Source organism: Xyrauchen texanus, chromosome 36 (assembly GCF_025860055.1).
Source record: "Xyrauchen texanus isolate HMW12.3.18 chromosome 36, RBS_HiC_50CHRs, whole genome shotgun sequence".
Taxonomy (NCBI): Eukaryota; Metazoa; Chordata; class Actinopteri; order Cypriniformes; family Catostomidae; genus Xyrauchen; species Xyrauchen texanus.
In genome coordinates, this window is record NC_068311.1 from 14077076 (window position 1) to 14099754 (window position 22679).

General features: G+C 39.9%; 1 long non-coding RNA gene across 1 annotated transcript; it reads right to left on the reverse strand.

Annotated features, from left to right (window-relative positions):
- Nucleotides 1-4238: 4238 nt before the first annotated feature.
- Nucleotides 4239-21598, reverse strand: LOC127629432 (uncharacterized). The gene is made up of 3 exons (XR_007968766.1): nucleotides 21375-21598; nucleotides 5696-5796; nucleotides 4239-4357 (listed from the first exon to the last, which is right to left on the reverse strand). It is a non-coding gene; the product is annotated as an uncharacterized LOC127629432 (long non-coding RNA).
- Between the last annotated feature and the right edge of the window lie 1081 nt (nucleotides 21599-22679).

Sequence of the window (22679 nt, forward strand, 5' to 3'; positions counted from 1 at the left end):
AAAAGAATATTTCATTACAACAGTGGAAGTTTTAGCCAAGATAACCACGGATAGCAAGGAGAGTTGGAAACAAGTCATGGGTATGTAAATATTTTGAATTGGACTAAAATGAAAAATATGCTTTTAAAAAAAATATATATATGTATTTTTTTTAATATTATTTATCTTTTCATTTTTTTTTTTTTTTTTTTACATTCGAAGTACCTTATTTTGATGTGGATGTCCCAATATGTATATAGAGAGCTGAATTAAATAATCAAATTATATTTTGGTTGCACTTGAGGGCAAAAAAAACCCCAGAAAATTGTATTGATTGTTTATAATAGAAATATTGCAAGATTAAGGCATAGTTGTTGTTTATACTGTTTTATACTGTCCTGTGGCATTGTCTGGGACAACTGTAATTGGCACAGGAGATGAGAGCTCTGATCCTCACATCATATTGTCCTGACAGGGAGGTTGACTTCAGGCCACTGGCCTTAATTTCCTTCATGTCTCTCTGCTTCGCTCCACTACCTGTACACATTTCCGCTATGGCCCAGGAGCGACACCTAGACACAGAGCAAGAGGAAACGAGGAAGACAGAGACATTGAAAGCTTATAGATGTGCCATTGATCTTTTAAAAGTTGCTTGTGTAATTTAGATTATAGTAATGTGAACCTGGGCAAGTAAAGTCTAACGTGTTGATTGAGTGTTTGTGATCATGGTGCTCTGCATGTTCATTTGTAATAGCATGGGCAATGACAGACAAATTAAAAACACCTCCAGGTGGTATGGATCCTCATTTCTACCTCACGCCTTTGCAGATTCATTAGGTCACACTTCAGACAAGCTCTCCGGAATATGCTTTTTATTGTGGCCCTTCAAAAAATGGCACTGTTTGGAATAGTTTGCAAGCTGTCGTAACACAAACTGTTTTCGCTCGGCACACATCAGCCAATGTGTTTGCATGTGCTTGGATGCTGGGAACAGCAAATTGAATGAGCAAATAGCCATATTACCACACAGTGGGGAGAGTCATGTTGTATTCAGCAAACAATGGAGAGAGTTCGCAATGGTCCTCATGTGGAGAAGCACACGCATTATGAACACTTGGAGATGTGAAAAGCAGAGATCCAGATTGAAAAAACACAGATTGAAGAACAAATATCGACGGAGGAATCCACTGCTGTCAAGTGGCGATGCGAAGAACCATTAAAGCCCCAATGAGGAACTGTGGTCAAGTTATGAGCATTGTGCAATGATGGTTTAGTGGCAGGGAAAATGATAGCGAAATGATAATGTCAAAGTTGTGAGTAGGCAAGGGGGCAAAAATAGGGATAATAGTGTACAGTGGCAAGAAAAGTATGTGAACCCTTTGGAAATACCTGCATTAATGTATAAATATGTCTCAAAATCTGGTTTTAAAATATAAATTACAATAATGAGCAAATACAATCTCTTTAACTAATAATAAAAATTATTGTATTGTTCTTGTACACATTGAATACATAATTCAAACATTCACAGTGTAAGTTGGAATAAGTATGTGAACCCCTAGGCTAGTGACGTCAACAAAAGCTAATTAGAGTATAATTTGAGGAGTTGGCAAACCTGGTATCCAGTTAATGAAATGAGATTGGAGGTGTGGGTTAGAGCTACTTTGACTTATAAAAAGCACTCAAGCATTTTGAGTTTTCTCTTCACAAGAAGCATCTGCTTAAGTGGACCATGCCTCACAAAAAAGAGATACTTTGTAAGTCCATATGTGATGAGGAGGAGGGTGGGGTCTGGCCATGACTATGCACGCCCTGCCCCCAATCGCATTGGGATGCGGCAGTTCGAGAGAGAGAGAGAGAGAGCCAAACGTAGCTGCTGTGTGTGTATTTGTGTTTGTGTCTTTTTTGTTTAATTAAATATTATCTTGACTGTTCCGCCGGTTCCCGCCTCCTCCTTTCCTATTTTAACCTTGTTACATTGCTACCGATGCCCGGGAAGGTGGAGGGATGCGCTGTCGTGGAGTCCTCGCCACTGCCATCCACCCAAAGGAGCAGCCGCGGTTTGTCTGCTGGGGGACGGAGGAGTCACTGCCAGCCACCTAGATGCAGAGGAACGTCCGCCGTCCACGAGGGGAGTAGGGGCTCGCTTCCGGCTGCCTGGAGGAGGAGGGCAAGGAGAGGGATAAGTGCAGCAGGATGTGGCAGTTCGAGCGAGAGAGACACATTCAGCCAGTGTATGTGTATTTGTTTATGTCTTTTTGTTTAAATTAAATATTATTTTGACTGTTCAGCCTGTTCCTGCCTCTTCCTTTCCCATTTATGTTTTACATTTTTGTATTTTTGCTACTATATATATATATATATACATATATATATATGTATATATATATATATAAAAATCGCAGAACAGTGAAAAGTGTGGCTCTATTCAATGGTAAGTGCTGTATATACACACCAAGAAAGTTGTTCCTTGTGGTTGCATTTTTACATGTTTAACAAGACAGTTAGTCATTTTCACCGTTTTTTATACTACGTCATCTATTTCAGGTCAACGGGACAACCCACGTTCTTGAATGAAATTAATTTCCGGGAATGGATTTATATTACACATCTTCATACCTAAAGGATATATTTTATTAACTACTGTACATGCAGTACATACTCTGACTTTACGTGATTTTGGATGCAGCTAATGACTCCATTTGATTAGTTCGGTCAGTACACATCGGTCGTACAATCATATACAAATGTATTGATAGCATCTAAAACTTTACATATGTACAGATTTGGAGTAGCAAATAAGTTGTGAGAAGGCCAGGTGGCAGAAAGAGGAATATGTTTGGAAAACAACTTGTAAGGCAGGGCATGCATGGTTGATATCCGAAAGTAATGTTGATTAAAGAACAATGACTTCATTTAACTGGTTTGTAAGTACACATCGTTCACAAGATAGTGAGTTTTAAAGGTTTAGGGACAGGCTTCAGCAAGCGCGACCAGTTCCCCCTATGCTTAGCTCTCCGTGTCTTAATGCACAGTGGTCGATATGCCCCAGTGTGGATGTCAATGCCACTGAAAGTCATAGCAGAAAAGTCACTGTTGATTATGATATAATTCTGCTTGCCACAGTTTTATAAAGCCACCCCAGCAATGCCCTTCTAGCCGCTGTGGCCAAGCTGGGCCACGCAATGTGTATTAGAAAGTCCTCAATTTCACACATGCTTACTCTTGAGTGAGTTTCGCATAAAAGGATTAGGAGGGAGGAAGTGCGAGGGAAATGGGATGTTAGACACCCTGCTTAATGGACTGACAGGGCCCGGGCCAGTGTCCTCTCAATCCCCCCCCCCCACATGTCTGCTCCAGTGCACTGACACTCTAATCCATGCTGCTCACTCTCCATGTACATCCTGGGTAGACTCTAGGAACAGAGGGAGGAGGGAAGACAAGGGTGGAGGGGCAAAGATATTTGTTAAACTCTCTACAAACACTGCCAGTGCCACAAGGTTTATCCTTTTTTTTTTTTTGGAGCCTCCATGAATTTCCGTTCAGACCGAACGTGTTGTAACTCTGCTTACAAGTTGATGTTCTTGTTAACAAAAACTTCCATGCAGTGCATGCTTACATAGAAAACAATAATAATAATAATAAAAAAACAGCGGAAAATTCAAGCAGTGCAAAATGCAAATAAATATGTGGGTTACCCTTCGGTTTAAACAGCCTTTATGAGCCTTCCATCCCCCCATTATTTAGACTACTATCCACTTTTTTTGTTTGTTTTAGCTTCTGATGTTTATTGCTCTCAGAGGTAGGGAGGTTCCCTCCAGATCAATGGAGGATCCCTATCTCAGAAGGATAAACATACAAACGAGCGAGAGGATTTTGGTGGCTGAGCAAGGGAATGCTTGAATAGCCGCTCGTTCAGATTCTCGACGAGGGCTTTGATGAATGTGTTTTCTCCTGATAAAGAGAGCCATGTCTGGGAACTTCATAGTTGGGAGGCTGCCTCAGCTGTGCTCATAGACTTCTCCCGGGCACTGAGCTGTGGGATATGTCCTGGGAAAGGATCCGGATGAAGAACTCCTGGGATAAATGTGAGTGTGAGACGACCCGCTCAGAGTCGCTGGGGCATCAACACCGTGTCCCTCCCGCTACACCTCCCTTCCTAGCCTTCCTAAATCTTCCTCTCCCTGCTTGACTCGCTTCCTCTCGCTTCACCTTTTTCTCATCTTCCTTCTCTGTCATTTCCATCTTCCTTTCCTCCTCTTCTTCCACTTTTTGCTGCTCTGATGTGGAGGGAGGTTAATCATGGCAAGGGGTCTTGACAAATTGTCTCCACAGCCCTGTTGAGATTGAGCCACCTGTGTCCCTCAGTGTGAACCCACTGACATGAACACAAACAGACACACAAGCACACACACAAACATTTTAGAAAACAGTTACAAAAATGGTGATTGTAATTTGATCATTGAAATTGATACCAATTGCATTTGTGTGAGTTTAATGTTTTTTACCTTTAGCTCAAAAAAATTTGACATGATTGTTTTTAAATACAGTATTCCTAAAGTATCAATACACAAACACACAAAAAGCAGTGACTGGAAAAATTAAAAAAAATATTATTTTTATTTTACAAAGTATTATTTATTATAAATAAATAAATAATAAGGTGCCTGCTTTGCTAATAAAATAATAAGTGTACAATATACATGAATATGAATTACAATAAAATAGAATAATAATATCATCTATAGCTAATATATGGTAGGAAAGAGAAATATAGGTTGTACATTTTAAATTATTGTGTCAACTATTTCTTTTATAATGGCATCGCTCATGTGGTGTCCTCTTATATTACAAGAATGTCCCATGGCATTTATATCAAACTTGATATCATAAATCCATTGCCACTGCTCAGAAAATGTAACCTGAGATAGATTCAGTTGCCAAACAATCATCTATATTTAATTAAAGTCTTAATAATTGTCACTGAGCACTAGTTAACTTTTGATAAAAGGGTCCTTAGGAAGATAATTTACTTGTAATTATCTTTTTCTGCTAAATCACATTGCATGGGACCCAAATAGTAATTTTTAAACAAACTGCACAATTTTTCATCAACAGTTTTACAATTTGGTAATTAACTTATCCTCTTATTAGATAATTGGTCACTTAATAAAAAGTCTTTATAAATGCCAATTAACAACAGGAGCAGCTGGGCCTTTAAAAGTTTATTATTGACGATGGGAACTTGTTTGGTGCCTTCCTGGAAAGGCCTGAATTTCACAGGGAACATTCCAGAATTGTCATGGCTCAGCATGTGTCTGTTTATAACGTGGTATCTCCTGATGTAGATAGGACTGATGTAGATAGGAGATAGGAATTATATGATAAGCGGACTCTTTTAATGTGATTTTTCATGCAGTTACACACTGTATTCAATTTAGATCTCTAGATTATGTGCCTATTTTTTTTTTTTTAAATAGGTTCATAAATTGTGCAAGCAGTCAATTTCACCCAGCCACTATTTACATGTTGCATTCTTTTCATAGGTGTGTTTCGTATGTTTCATAAAATGCACAGTGATCTGGCAACTAGGCATTAAGTTTAATTAAATGTGAGCATTTAGAAGAGGAATTTGTGACATATTTGGTCTCACAGTAATCTAGGTCAAAAGGGTTTGTAATGGAGTGGTGGTGGTGTAATGGTCTAAGCACATAACTGGTAATCTGGTAATCAGAAGGACACTGGTTCGAACCCCACGGCCACCACCATTGTGTTCTTGAGCAAGGCACTCCAGGTTTCTCCGGGGGGGGATTGTCCCTGTAACAAAGGCTCTGTAAGTCGCTTTGGATAAAAGTGTCTGCCAACTGCATAAATGTAAATGTAATGGGACTAGGGAGAGTTCTGTTGTCAGGGGCTAGTCCATCTCCATGGAACCGGCCCTCCATGAAACACTGTCTGTGTACTGGACAAATGTAAGTTTATAAACACAGTCTTGCAGGAGAAAACTTAATACATTTTTATCTCAGCCAGTCAAAATTTTGGAGACACCTATTCATTATTTACTATAACAACATTTTAGAATACTTGCATCAAAAAAAAAAAAAAAAAAAAAATATATATATGTATGGGGAAAATAAGGTGACGAAAAGAAAAAAAATTAAATAAATGAAATCAAATTAAAATCTCATATTTTAGCTTAATTCATCAAATTGTTTATTTATATATTTAAAATGTTTTTTAGGCAATTCTTTTATTTCTAGGTGCAATTTACACTCACTTAACACTTTATTAGGAACATCTGTGCACCTACTTATTAATGCTTTCAACTAATAAGCCAGTCCTGTGGCAGTAGTGCAGTACATAAAATCATACAGATACAGGTGAGGAGCTTCAGTTAATGTTCACATCAACCATCAGTATGGGGAAAAATGTGATCTCTGTGACTTCGACTGTGACATGATTGTTGGTGCCAGACGTGCTGGTTTGAGTATTTCTGTGACTGCTGATATCCTGGGATTTTCACGCACAACGGTCTCTAGAGTTTATTCAGAATGGTGCCAAAACAAATAAACATCCAGTGAACGGCGGTTCTGTGGATGGAAACGCCTGATGAAAGAGGTCAACAGAGTATGGCCAGACTGGTTTGAGCTGACATAATGGCTACGATAACTCAGATAACCCCTCTGTATAATTATAGTGAGCAGAATAGCATCTCAGAATGCACAACATGTCGAACCTTGGTGTGGATTGGCCACATCAGCACTTTATTAGGACCAAAGTGTTCCTAATAGAAGTTCTCAGTGAGTGTGTATTTGTCTACAAAGCTAATTTGAAGCATTTAAACATTAGCCTTTTGATAACAATATTTTTAAGATCATAAGAAACATACCTGTATATTCAGTCAAGTCTGTCCAAACTGCTTACTGGTATTGTATGATCTGCACTGTGGCTCCTGGGGACAGTTTATTTCATATCCTACCGCATAGGTTAGAGTTTGCAATGCAATAACTAAATAGTTAATAAGCAATACATATGATAGGTCATGTTGTTTTTGTTCTGAGTGTGTTGCACTGTTTGGAGTGTGCGTTTGCTGTGGTATGTCTGCCAGCCCTTCCTGCACATGGCAGAGCTGGATTAATGAAGAATTCCAGCTGCCAAGCAGAGCCGCACCGCTTGGACAGTAGGCATTTTTCATCCTGTAATGTGTGCATGGGTCATTAATTGCGGTTTGCCATGGGTCCAACAGGATTGTCATTTGGGTATACCACATCTATTCATCTGCTCTCTCCCTATCACTGTACACCTCCCCTGGGTCTGTCCATGCTTGCTGTGGCCTGCATCACCAAAGATCCCTGGGGGAAAATTGGGTGGGGTTCCTTGTTCTGATAAGAAATTAGTCCTGTAATCTACTTTATTTTTCTTAAGGATTCACTTCACATTTTTGGGGCCATGTGTGTTAATTTTTTATTTGTATTTATTTATTTATTGTATGTGGGTTGTTGACATGGAAAAGTTGATTTCCTGTGATATGACATGCAATACTCCATCTGAAACTATTTTAAACAGCATTTGGCTAATAGTTTAATAACATTGATTAAGAGACTACATTGAATATTTGTACTTAAAAAAAATGACATGTTGCACCTCAGGACCATTTTGTATTAACTGATGGTGATTAAAAGTGTTAAACTCCATGGACATGTTGCGTGTCGCTGCCTGTTTCAACTTTAAAGTCAGCTTTAAAGTCACTTCAGATGTTCAGTGTTTATGTTTCTACACAGGGGAAGAGTGTTCTGTCTGTAAGAGTATTATCAGCTTGTGTAGGACTAACCCTGAGGCACATGTTGCTTGCCTGAAGCGGGCTGCTCTCCCAGCTTTATCAGTGTGCCTTATTGATTGGGGTGTGTACATAGGTGGGAGACGCTGAAAAGAGTGGCTGCTCTCCTCTATCTTGGCTCTGAATGAGGCCCCACAGTGGGAGGGAAGGAGTCTCTATTGGTGTGATGTGTTTTGTCAGAAGCATCTGTTTGGTCACAGGACGTGGCATAATCCTCGACCTTGAGCGCACCAGTCGAGACTGAGCAGAGTGCTCAGCTGTGGCCCTGCGTGGGCCCATTAACACCTCTCACACACAGACTCGGGACCTGCACTGACATCAGAGCCCACACACCTCTCTCTACAGCACCACAGGCCTCTGTACTTTTTAGACCACAGTTTGGCAGAGCTGTTCCTTTCAGATTTGGCTTCATTTATACTCTGCAGTTCTGTTTTTTTTTTTAGTTGAATGTAACAGTTATGTAACAGTGTCTTATTTATAAATGTATACTTTTTAATTTCCCAGGACCCCCAGTGGTCTGCAAGGGGGTGTTAGGGGGTCCAGGGGAAATTAAAAAGTATACATTTATAAATAAGACACTGTTACATAACTGTTACATTCAACTTTCTAAAGACTAATTGGAAATTGTTAGATTAATCATGATTATTTTAGTATATTGAGCGCCATAATATTTACCCCTAAGAAAAATATCTACATATAGGTTTGTGATGAAAAATATGTCTTGAACATTTAGCTTGCTCACTACTGGGGGTTGTAAGGCCATATCCTCAGTAAAGCTGCTTTGGAGAAATATTTATTGTGCACAAGCTATACAAATACACTTAAATTATAATATTGAACTTTTTATATTTTACAGATAATATTTTTATAATTTCTTTTGGCTTTAGTAGATTTATGTATTTCAATTTAAAAAAAAAATTGCATCAAATTGAATTGTGTAAACTTAAGCTAAATTGAATAAATACAATTTAAAGTTTTATAATTTAAGTTTGTTAAAGATAACTCAATTTATTACAAAATGTGTTATGAAATTGAAATTTGTAAGTCTTAGAAAGTTTTTTTTTTTTTGAGGGTATAATGACAATATGAAAGTCAATTAATTAATTTTGCTAACACGGTATCTTGATAATATCACACTTGCCATGTATCTCACTGTAAATTGGGCCTTTATACAAAAAATAAAAATCTGCCTTTATATTTTAGGAAAAAGTGGTCCCTTGCAAGTGTAAGAGCTGGTTTAAATCATCTTTCAAGAATAAAATGAATATGCAATGGCTGGATGGTTGTAATTGTTCTAATATTGTCCAAATGATGATGGAGCACATTAATAATGAACCACAAATTGTTATAACAGTGTAATAAATCGTTTATACATGTGTAAATATGCCTCACACATCTCTGGGAGCTGTTCTAACTTGCATGGGTATAGTGGGTAAGGGAAGCAGTGATCAGTGCTTCTGAGGGTGGGTGATTAGAGGGGGAGATGGCAGTGCTTAGATCACCGTTAAAAGAGATGCAGCGAACATCTGCAGAGCCATCTTCTCAGGGTCATCTCACTCCAACTCAACGAGCCCATCCCCACTGTGGCTAATTAAACAAATTGCTGCAAAAAGAGCATTTTATTCGTATTTACCAGTTGCTCGCAGTCCATCGCCATAAATTCTCCTTGAGGCACGCTGGAAAACAAATTGGCACATTAACTTGTGAATGGCTAAAGAGGCACTCTGGCTGCGCCTCAGGGGCTGCTGGGTATCAAAGTGTCTGCCGTTTTGAGCAATCTGTCTGCTTTATCATTCAGTGTGACAGTGGGGCTGAGAGAGCCAGGCTTGCCACAGGGGCTGTGCATGAGGAAGAGCATTAGCTCGCTTTCCCTTGGCAGGCCCAAGCTGTTTGCCATTGTATCCCAGAGAGCCCTGTCTATTTATCTGTTATTACATTGGAATTGGCAGATCAAAAGCAGGGGGCCCTTCTGCCACAACCACGTTGGCTGGATTTCTCTGTCTTTCTCCTTCTTTGTCATTTTGGTGTCTTTCTCTGTGTTCATCTCCCCCCAACCTCTCTCATTCCCTTTACATCATCCAGCACCTGCTACATCTCTCTCTCTCTCTCTCTCTCTCTCTCTCCTCTCCCTCTCCTCCCCTTCTGTACTTGCATGCTCCTTGCATGCTCCCTTCCTCTTTCCATTCCTTTCCATACCTCTGACAGCTACTAAACTACTAATTGTAAAGGATCTCTTGACTATATTTAAAATTTTGAGTAATTTGTAGCTTGGGAAGTAGCTTCCCCAATACTGCTGAAATAGTAGTACAAACGTGATCAACTGAACACAAGACTCAAAACTGCCAAATAAATTAAAATCATTATCAGGATTGAATCTATATTAGGCTATATTCAATGCAAACTTGCTACATATTATGCCTCTAAACAGGTAATCCATTATTTTCATGCAAGAATAACTTGAACACCCTAAAATAACTTATTAACAGTAAAGTTTTATGGTGGGTATCAATAGCTGTTTACTAGAATTACTACATTCCATAAGAACAGATGATGCAGCGTGGACTCAGACCAGTGAGGCTGCACACTGCTTCTTCCCCCTCCCCCCAAACACTTCTCTTTATTTCTCTGTCTCTCAGTTCATCTCTGCAGTATGGCTGTCTCCTCTGCCAGCCCTGCTGGCCCATCAAAGGGCTATTTTCCACACCCGCAGTCCAGGAGGCTCAGAGCTAAAAGAGAAAGAGAAGAGCCTGTGCTGTCGCAAGGGACATGTGGGAGGCGGGAGGCGGGCCTTGGGCACTAGAGTGCCAGGATCTCAACTGTGGGACACTGGGCATGGGCCAGTCAGTCAGTGAACTGAAAATAGTCATGCCCTGACACTCTCACAGTGCTGGACAAGCTGAGAGGGCCAGATACAGCCAATGTATGACAGCAAAAAAAACTGGCTTAAGTTTTGTCTCAAATGATACTATACATGTACTTTCACTATAAACTATATGAACTCTGTCATCTAGTGTATCAATTTCCCAAGGGTAGCATTGTCTAAAAGTCATTTTACAATTTTTTTTTGTATTCACTATTTTTCAGTAGAAAGAAATTATGTTTAAAACGCACATGATGTTTTTTTTGTTAGCTTTAGCCATTGTTAGTCAGGTGATGTACAATACTCTGTCCCTGCGTTCAAATACTGTCAGAGTACAGTATGTAGCTACTGTATTTGATTAAGGATGCCCTTCTAATAGTAGGTCTTCCAGATATTTCTGCTACTGTTCAATGAATACTGAGGATTCGGACATACTACTTCATTAACATACTGTTTTTGGCATATTATATAATAGGAAAGTTTCAAAAGAACATGATATGTTTATGCTAGCTTTGTGATCGTTAAACCTGGAATGCAAAAAGGGGGACAAATTGACCCGAAGGGATCTGATGTTTGAAAGATTTGATCAATTATAACATTTATTTCCTTGATCCTCCATGAAAGCTTTAAAAAATCTTGTATATATATATATATATACATATTCCTTTTTTTTTTATTTCTCCATATATGCTAAACAAGACATAACAAGGATTCTCAGATACAAACCAAGGGCAACTGACAGATACAAAGTAAAAAAAAAATGAATATCAAATGATAAATGAAATATATGGAAAGAAACAATATAATAAATTGCATATGGTGACACATGCTATCGACTGACATTATGAAATACAAACATGATTCTGTTTCAGGGTTTATGATTGTATGTTGAAATGTAACGGGGAATCAGGTCTGTCAATATTGGAAGAAAAGAGACCAAGTCTAACTGAAGGTTTCAGTTTTTTGTTTTAGAGATGCTATAAGTTTTTCCATATTGCAGTGCGTTGTTAGCAGATTAAGACAGAGGTTTATTTAAAGTTTTGTTCTGTCTTTCTAATTGAGTACAATTATTATTGTAATAATTTTTTTTTTGCTATAGTCAGTGCGATGAGTAAAAATGGTTCTAGGTGTTTAGATGGCTAGTGTACATAAGTCTCCAAGTAAAGCTACTTCGGGACACATTGGGATGCCGAGGCCAAGGATCTCCAATAGCCTGCTCATGACCTCAGACCAAAAGTGCTGAACTTGTTGGCAGAGCAAAAAAGCATGGAAATAGTCGTTGTCATAGGTTGGACCGTATGTACAGTACATTTGTTGTTATCTATATATCCAATCTGGTAGTTTATGAGTTGTGATATATGTTCTATGTATACATTTATACTGAATCAATTTAATTGTACTATTACAGGACATGGAATATATAGTATTGCAGAATGTTTGCCAGTTGATGTTGTGATCTTTACATCAATATTACGTCAATATCGGTGATCCATTTTTGAATGGGAACTGCTATTGACTTATCTGTGGACCAATGTCATTTTCATATTTCTTGGTGAGAGTTTCAGAAAAAAAAAATGCTAAATGTGGGGCAAAAATACCCATATGCATTTCCTATGGAATTCTGACTTAGTTTTTCAATATTTAAAAAATGTATGACAGATACATTTTGAAGCTCTGACAATCAGATATTTTAAGTCAGCTAGCTAGAAAACTACTAGGGCTAATACTTAGATAGCTAGCACATTTTAGCAAGTTGTAGTTAGAAAAAACTAAAACTTAGAAAGTTTTGTCTGAAACTAATGTATTTTTTAAACTTTTGTAAAAATATGACAGATTTTGAAGCATAGACATTCAAATATTCTAAATCAGCTTGAAAGCAATCTATTAGCAAGTTAACTATTTGAATATTCCCGTAGATATAGCAGCAACACCCAAAATGACTTTGGAGTCAAAATCAGAGTACTCAGATGATAATGATCCAGACTAAAGACCAGGTTGTGCAGGTTGCCATTATGACAAAATATTGTTTAGTTGTGTGGTGTTTCCCCGCGACCCTGTACACAGGATAAGCGGTTGACGATGGATGGATGGATGGATGTGTGGTGTTTTAATGAGAAGTAATGTACTATACACTGTGTACTTATATTTTACACTTTGTTACTGGCCATATTGTGTATGAATTTTTGAAACAGTAAAATAGTCTAAAATGGAACTTTGTTTTGCATTCAAAATGTTCCGGTTAAATGTAAGTGCCATTTCACTTGATGTGTTTCTGCTAGCTTTATCCAACATTATCCAGCCAGAGTCCAACACTTTGTGTCTCAAATGAAGTACATATTCGTATTAGGGTTGCAGCGGTATATCAGTTTCACGGAATACCACAGTATGAAAATTGACGGTTTTCATGCCATGTACATTTGCTTATCTACGGTATTGAGAAAAAATGCATCCGGACGGAGAATCTCACCTGCGTGTGCGCATCTCCTTTCCTCATCGACTGCCTATCAGACTCCTCAACTTGCACCACACACACAGAAAATGTCAGAGAGAAGCGAGGCGAGGGGTTCTGACATAAGTGAGTGTGTGTGTGAGTTAAAGCAGTGTTTCTCAACTGGTGTGTCGTGACCCAAAAGTGGGTCGCAGGTCTATTCAGACTGGGTCGCGGACAGCAGGGAAAGAACAATGCCATGGTTCTCCCATTGAAGATATCAAAGTGAAAGCCTATTTAGGACTGCTGTGGCAGAATTAATGATAATCTCACAATCAGCTAAAGGCTTCTCATCTGCACTTTCACACAAGTGTAACGGAACCAGCTCGTGATCATGATCTGTGCTTCTCTCTGGCGCGTGTGTGCAACAACCGGGCCTCCCTCGATATTGCGGAGCACAGACCTCAAAACTGATATGACCAATTTCAATTCTAGTTAGACTTTTCTAGTTTAAAGCATTACGGAGGAAGTCAAGTCAAACCTCTCAAACAGTAGGCAGACCCGACATGCCAAACAGCACTGAGGAGGAAAAGAGCAACACTCTGCTATGTGCTAATAATTCTTTTCATTACACATCATCACCTTTCAAAATTTTTCACGATTTTACATGAGTAAAAGTAACTGTTATATTTTGACAAAATGTTATAGTTTCATATGAAATAATCTAAAGGTAGAATCTATTAGACCTCGTTTTATATCAACAGTGGCAGTTTTAGTTAAAGTTTCAAGATGTGTTTCAGCGAGTACTTATTTTTTTATAAATGCTATAATTTGTTATTATTATTAATATTATTTAATACTTGCTACACTGACCTAACCATGGGAATATACTGTGTGTTAATATAAAGAGGAAATACATTTGATCAAATAAAGAGTACATTTTAAAATGTGTCTGTATATTTTGTCTCTCTATATTTTATTATGCTATTTTAATCCAGTAATGATTTGTCACAAAGTAATTTACTACATTCAGCATGAAATAAACCATTGCAAGAGTGAAGGAAGCAGTAAACTCCCAGCTCGTACGTCTTCCCCATGGTGGATTGTGGGAAATGAACCATCATCGAGTGTACTTGAAATGTACGCTTGAAATTAGAGTGCAATGTGGGTAAGAATGAGTGAACAAAAATAGGGAACAAGTGGCTCACTCAGAATTCAGACACTCCAAGAAAATAGCGAAAACTTGAAATAGTGCACTATATAGTGAATGGGGTGTTTTCAGACACGAGTGTTCCAAGATCAGGGTTGGTGCCCTACGTAGGCTGCGTTCCCTGCATTTAGAGAGTGGCAGTACTGCTGTACTGAACTAATGATCTAAATATTTGCGACACTGAAAACTGTAACTACACTGAAATAAGAATCCACGCACTACTTTAAAAGCTATGAAATAGCAAAAGAAGGTATTATATTTCAGCATTATATAAAATTTCCTTGGACATTTTCACATTTTTAAGACTCTAAAAAATAATCCATAAGACTCTAGTGGTTAAATCAGTATCTTCAGAAGTGATGTGATAGGTGTGGACGAGAAACAGAGAAACAGATCACTTTCACATTCTTCTTGTGTTTTTGGTGATTCACATTCTTCTCTGCATATCGCCCCTGCCGTCTAGCAAAAACGGACAAATTTTGATCTGTTTCTCACGCACACCTATCATAACTTCTGAAGACATGGATTTAACCACTGGAGTCTTATGGATTACTTTTATACTGCCTTTACGTGCTTTTTGGAGCATCACAATTTTGGCCTACAGAGCTAAAAATATTCTTTTAAAAATCGGAATTTGTGTTCTGCAGAAGAACTCATCTGGGATGGCATGAGGGTGATTAAATTATGAGAGAATTTTAATTTTTGGGCAAACTATCTCTTTAAAGTGATAGCTCAGCCATAATTTAATATTCTGTCATAATTTCTATACCCTCATGTGTTCCAAACCAGTGTTAGGATTTTAATTATGTGGAACACAAAATATGTTAGACAGAATGTTAGGAACTGACAGTCTCAGTCACCATTCACTTTCAAAAAAAAAAAAAATATATATATAAACATTCACTGAAAGTAAATAGTGACTCAGGCAACATTCTGTCTAAAATCTCTATTGTGTTGCATGGAAGAAAGAAAGTTATACAGGTTTGGAACAACATGATGGTGAATGATGACAGAATTTCCATTAATAATAATCATAATTCTGTAGTGCATGTTCAATGTGTATTATGTACCTTTGTGTGTTTGTCTTTTTGTTTAGTTTTTCATTAAACTATTATTTTAATTGTCAAGCCAGTTCTTACCTCCTCCTTTCCATGAATCCCTTTACAAACACATTATAGTAAAACTTTTTTTACCATGTTTATAATTCAGTTTATTATTATAATTCTGTTAGCTTTCTTATTTATTCTATTTATTTTATTTCAAAAGGGAGATTTTTTACACATATTTCCATAAAATAAAATAACGGTTTCAAGTTTCAATTATAATAAAGCGATTGTTCAACCAAAAAATACCTTCTTTTTCACTCCTTTAAGATTCATTGTAACTGATAATAATAATTGTGTAATACCGCATACCGTGATACCCTGATATATTCTGAGATGGTTATCGTACTGTGAAAATCTCCGTTGCAACCCTAATTTGCATCAAGTGGGGTGATATTAAAGCATTCAACTCACATTTGTAAGGTGCTGTCTTCTCCACAGAAATTTCAAATCTGCAATCTTGACAATATTTTTGTCAGGCAAGCATTGTAGACTTATATCGCCTCCATTTCTGCTATGTAGGGAAAGTTTGTGTGCACTAAATGTTCACACTGAGTTATTTTAGTTGAATAAGTACATCATCTGGGTAGTCTTAGTACACTGCAGGTCTGCCAACGAAGACAGTGTGGCAGCTCACTAAGTTTCGGAACAGACCTTGCGTCAGGCTAATAGGCACTATACTTACAATACAAATTGACATACAGTGGATTAGTGGAGAAGTATGTGAAAAGAGTAGTATCATTATATTTTACACAAAATGTATATAATGATTTCCTATTCTCTTGAACATTCCGATTATCTGTTAATGTCAGTATGAACACAGGGCAAGTATAAGGACCAGCATGCAATGTTGTATCCAGTAGTCATCTGCTCCTCTGCAGGTTAAATAGCACTACTGTTGCTGTCTTTTTCTGAGAGAGTCTCCCATCCACCTTCATATTTCAGACTTCCTCTGGCCGGCTCTTTTATTCAGGCTCAAATGAGATCCCACAAAATCTATATCACATCTTTAAAATGAAATAACTCACCCCCTCTGCAGTGGCATTGACCTCGGCAGGGCAGTTCTGGTTCAGTACACTGGGTCCTCCGTTGGCAAGGATGGGGGAAGCGATTTAAGGCCCCGGGCCACCCCGGACCCCAGGTGCATCAAGGCAAGCAGTTAAATTTCATCATTACCCCTTCTTCGGTATGTTAGCTTTTTATAGGCCTTTTACTGTTAGAGTGGATGGTGCCACACTGGTCCCAGTGGTGCACAGTGGAAAATGCGAAAGTGACAGGAAGATATGAACAGTGGGTTGGGAGAACGAAGAAGAAGGAAAAGAAAGTGAAAAAGAGACTCGGACATCACTTGTCAAGTCGACTACAGGATGATGTAAAAACAGTGGTGAGGGCAGGGGATAAGAGCGATGATGAATGGGCTGTGGATGTTCATCCATCCAGTTGAAGGATTTGCAGTGCAGGAATTGTGTACAGACGCTGACATCCGGGGGGTGGGGTGGGGGGAAGGATGGAAAGAGAAAAGGAATGCTATCTGGTAGTAAGACAGAGCACTAGTGATGCAGAGTGATGGGGAGGAAGGACACAGTACAATAAGATGCTTGCAGATCTAATGTTAGGTGTGTGAACACACCAGTCAGAGGAGGTGCCACTCAAATGGTCTCTGTGACAGCAGAATTGGAAACTGTGACCTTCATTACCATACAGCATACAATGCAACTGCTCTCCATTGCCTGATTTTTTTTTGCTCTTCAGCCTCAGATGCAGTATATAGTCTAGGTTACTATTGAAACCTCAGTTTCAGTGTTCCCTTTCCGCTGTCCACAGCAGACAAAGAGCTGCTCAGAACATCTAAAGCTCTGCATGCAGTCCACATAAGTACGCAGGACACGTACTGGACACGGCAACGAAAAGGTTGGGTCTGCCTCTTCCCGGGGCAGAGCTTGCAGTTTCACTACTTGGTCCCTGAATGGGGTCGTAGAAACCTTGGGCACGTAGCCCGGTCGCGGTCTTAGGATGAAATGAGTGTCTGCAAGAATGCTTGCAGGTCCCCAACCCTCTTGATGGAAGCGAGCACGATCAGGAGGGCCGTCTTCAAGGAGAGGGAGCACTGACCCGACTGTGCCCCTCTATGGGTATTCGGACCTGGAAGAACACCAATTTGCAAACAAGCGCCACTTCAGTGGTCATCATTAAAGTCATCATTTAGAGGGAGCTCAGGCATGGTTGATCATGTCTGTAATGGCAGGTGGTGGTTCCGGTCTGTGCACGGATGCCAGAGGATGCCCCGTCCCTGAGAGAGAAGGTCCTTCCTCAGGGGAATTCGCCAGGGAGGGGCTGTCACGAGGAGTACGAGTTCCGAGAACCAAGTCCGAGTGGGCCAGTCGTCCTGAGTGAGCAGATGCCGCCGAAAGGGGGTGGGGGCCTGGCGAACTGAATCATCTCGTTCCCTGGGTTGTCCATCTCAGGAACGCTTGGGAACCTTCCGGGTCCTCGAGGATATTCGGGAGATGGGGGGTGGGTGTGCGCTTCCTGCAGGGCGTTTGCCACTGGGGCTGAGAGCTGGGCCCAGGTTGAGTCGGAGCTGGGCATTTTCTGGAAGCCGCAGGAGGACATGATGTGAGAAATGAGAACTGCTGAGTGAAGTCCTCCACGGTGTCGCCGAAGAGACCGAACTCGGAAACAGGGGCGTTGAGGAAGCGTGCCATGTCCATGTCTCGCATCTCGACCAGGTTCAGCCAAAAGTGTCGTTCTTGGACCATGAGGGTGGCAATCGCCTGCCCGAGTGTCTGTGCTGTGACCTTCGTGGCCCTGAGGGCGAGGTCGGTCACTTAGCACTGTTCCTGCAACACATCGGGGTCAGGATTACCAAAGTGTAGATCTTTGAGTGCCTTAGCCTGGTGAACTTGCAGGAGGGCCATGGCATGGTCAGTGATGCTACTCCGCCATCGAGGGTAGTGAGAGCGGATGAGTGAGGAGGTTTGTTGGTGGCCGACCCGAAGGTGGCAACCCAATCGAGTCTTCCACGTCAGACGCAGGAACACTCTCTGATGGGGGTCTCAAGGGGTTAAACAGACTGGGCATGAGGCAAGCCGCTGTCACCCCGACCCCAGGCAGAATTCAACGAGCGTGACGGGGGGCGGGTGGTTTGTGGGATCTATCCGGCGAAACCGAGCCCGCTGCCATCCCCAAATCGCCACCATCGCCATCTGGGTCGTCCACAATCATGTGGGAAGAAGGAGCGACGTGGGGGGTGGCTGAAGTGGCGTTCCTTTTTAGTAAGGAAAGCCACGACCATAACATTGCCATGGTAAGGTTCTTTCAGTGAGAACACGAACCATTCACAAATGCTGCCTCGGTGTGATCGCTGCCCAGACACACGAGGCAGCGTCTGTGACTGTCAGGAGCGGAGAGAACTTGACCGCATCCAGGATATACACAGGGGCGGAAAGGCATCTTTATAAAGACGCGTCCTGAAAAGGATGTTCAACGCCGCTGTGTATTGCTCTTTTAGAGAAAATAAAGTCTTTTAGGAAAATATTATCTTTTAACAGCGCTGTCGAAGCGCCAAGGGGCAAAGCTGCACTGTGTGCAGAGAAGGAGAAAGCCGCTGATATGCTCCGTAGATCCAACAGCATACGCTCTTGTAGAGATGAGTGAACAGTCAGTGAATACAGCTTGCTGATCACACAACCAACCGCTTGGCTCCGAAGGAAAAATCTGAATGGACAGACGCATATTTCCCTCCCTTTTTACCCATAGGGGCGGAACATACATATTCTGTCTGCCAATTTCTCATTGGCCTTTTCTCAAGTTTAGAGATGCGAAAGGCTCTCGAGAGACCCCTAGTGTCGCTTCTTCGACACAACGTCGAAGTGAGAGACAGAGGGGAAACTCAAATTCTTTCCACTGGGTGACGTAATATAAATTATCATATGAATATTTTTTAAATGGGAGTCCTAAATAAAATAAATACACTGCATTGGGAATTCGGCTGCAGTTGGTCGAATGTGCTGCTGTTGAAATTGGTCTAAGCATACTGAAATTGGAAACCATTCCCCATAGACCAAAGTTGTTTTGTACAAATTTGTACTTTCCCAGTTTCCGGTTAAAATGTCCACAGAGTGGTGGCAAAAGTGAGTTGCATTTTTAGTTGTAAATTATTGTAACACATAAAGGACAGGCAAAGAGGAGGCGGGAACCGGCTAAACAGTAAACATAAAGTTTAATGGTAAACTTAAAACCAACAAAAACAAATGTGCAGCGCGGCCATGTGCGTCACTCTCTCTCGAACCGATGTCTCCGGCTGCCCCTTATCTCGTTCTCCCGCTAATCAGCTGATTCAGTGCCGGCCATGTTCCATCATGGCCCGGCCATGCCCTCCTCCTCATCACAACGATATTATACAGTCAATATTTTATTGAGCCTACTAGCCCATCCCCACCCGCAACACTAAACCTAACCATCAATGCAGTAAAAATTTAATTTTAGAGTGAAAATGCAACCTCAAAATTGCATTTCCGCACAATACAGTAGTGCCAGAGAGAAAGGTGATCACATTTTAATTGATGAAAAAAAATTTAATAGGGGATGGCACTTGTTAGGAATTCTTAAGAATAGGGATGATTTCAGGGTACATGAACTTTTGGAAGTAACATGTTGTTTTTCAGTATGATCATGCTGAATTAAAAGTGGTGTGATATGCTATACTAATTAAAACAGCATTTTACGTTTACATTTATTTTATAGTTATTATATGCATGCAGCTTTTATGACAACCTAGTCTCACAGAATGAACATTACTACAACTACATTTTGCTGACGTTTCCTGGTGAAATGAACACTAGAGGCCCTACAGTTTTATTGCGTTTTATTCACTTTCACAAAAATCACAGGTCTATAGCTGTTGATGACTTTATAATAACTTATTTTTCACTCTATTACTCACACCCTGCTATGTTATATAAAAACACTCTAAAGCAACATTTCAAAAACAATAACTTTTAACACTTGTATTACAGAACCACCGACATTTTCACATTCATTTCAATGTGATTAACTTCCAAGGTAGCTCACCTGATAGAGTGTTGGACTCAAAGACTGAGCATCAAGCCCAACCAAGCATGCTCAAAAATAAAAAGGAAGTGCAATAGAGGCAACATGATATGAAGTGATTGCTTCAGTAAATGTGCTTTTCATTTCTAATTCACTTTTAGAACACTATTGGTTAGGTATACCTGTTGGTTTAGGGTAGGTATGTCTCTTTTGCTCACCTCTCATTTATCTTTTAAGACACTATTGGTTATGCATAGGTTAAGGTTTTTGGTAGGGAGGTTTATTTTACTCATTAAAACATTAATATATTATTCACCTTAAAAATCTTGTCTGATTATAAAATAATTTCACTTGATTTTTGGCCTGGACCATGTATAAAGAAGCATGTAATTTTGCTACATTTAAATTAGCTAAAATGTTGCTGTTGTCATGTAAATTTCATGAGATCAGGCTGTTTAAAGACCTTAAATAACTTGAGAGACTACAGTATATGTTTGGACATTTTTCACATCACATGATCAATTTAAATTAAGTAGTGAATGTAAATTTAATTACAAATCGTGAAAAAGTTATAAGAAATTGTTACTACTCACCGCAGCAATAATATATGCTGTCCCTTAGATTCAATTAATAGAATCATAATCAGTCAAATAACCAAAAACTATACTGATTTGATTTTTATCGCGTACACCAACCAGGGTCTGGGTTTGTTTCAAGCCACTGACAATTCCAGTCCTCAGGTTAACCGAGATTAATGTCCCAGCCATGAAAAAACTCTCATTGTCTCTCTCTAAATATGATTATCACAGGGTTAAGTACCTCTTCGTTTTGTTCAATCCAGTGGGGTTGTGTTTGAACGAGGGATGAGAAGGGAAGAAAGGCACTCAGAGGGTGGTGTGCTGTACCTTTGCATCGTGCCAATGTCAGCAAGCTGTGCCAGTCTCACCGGGCGGGCGTCCACGTCCCGGGCTCCACCGCACTACGCCGGGGCTCCACAAACTCACTGCATATGCTCCGTATGGCCCAGACAGTCCTTCCAATTTTCCACCATCTGCTGGGCTGCACTTACGCACCAGAGAAAGGTCATCATCAGCTCTGCTTGACTAGTAAAAATTCAAATGATGCTGTGAGAAATCACCGTGATTGTTGCCATTCCCAGTATCACCCGATGAGACCAGAGCCTCTCAATGTGTTTATAAAGTTGGGCATGAAAATGGAATCTAGCCAATCGGTTTGTGCTGTATCAGCTGATTCCAGCGCACACACTGATGATGTATAAGCATAGACAGGCCAAATGAAGCAGAGAGAAGCAATGAACACAAGGCCAGTTCTTTTGAACACTACGTCTGGTGTCTAGCCCACTGTACAGCTGGCCACAGGCCAACAGAAGAGTAAAAAAAAGGTTTTCACACAGCTCACAGTCAGTCCGGCTGGTACGATTGCTTTATTCACAGAGCTTGGGCATCTCTAACTAATAACAGCTGCTTGCAGATGGGTCCCTGCCCCCTGATACAATGGGTAGGTTCAACCTTGGTTTAACTATAATAATAAAGCTCTGCACACTTACAATAGCACATGAATACTTTGAGAGGATTGTTATATGTGGAGATTTAAGAGATAGTTCACCCAAAAATCTAAATTTATTTTTAGGTGAATTATCCCTTCAAAACAGCTGCCTTTATCATACCAGTGCAATCATTTGTTACATATCCTATATATATATATATATATATATATATATATATATATATATATATATATATATATATATAGTGCATTCAGAAAGTATTCAGTCCCTTTGCGTTGACACCTGAAATTTTGCTCTTACGCATCCCATTTCTCTGGATCACCTTTGCGATGTTTCTATACTTTGATTGGAATACACTTGTGGCAAATTCAATTGATTGGACATGATTTGGAAAGGCACACACCTGCCTATTTAAGGTCTCACAGCTGAAAATGAATATCAGAGCAAAAACCAAGCCATGAGGTCAAAGAAACTGCCTGCAGAGACAGGATTGTGTTGAGGCACAGATCTATGGGAGGCTATTCCTAGAGCTGGCCGCCCGGCCAAACTTAACAATCGGGGAGAAGGGCCTTGGGAAGAGAGGTGGCCAAGAACCCAATGGTCACTCTGGTTAAGATCCAGAGATTATGTGTGGAGATGGAAGAAACTTACAGAAGGACAACCATCACTGCAACACTCCACC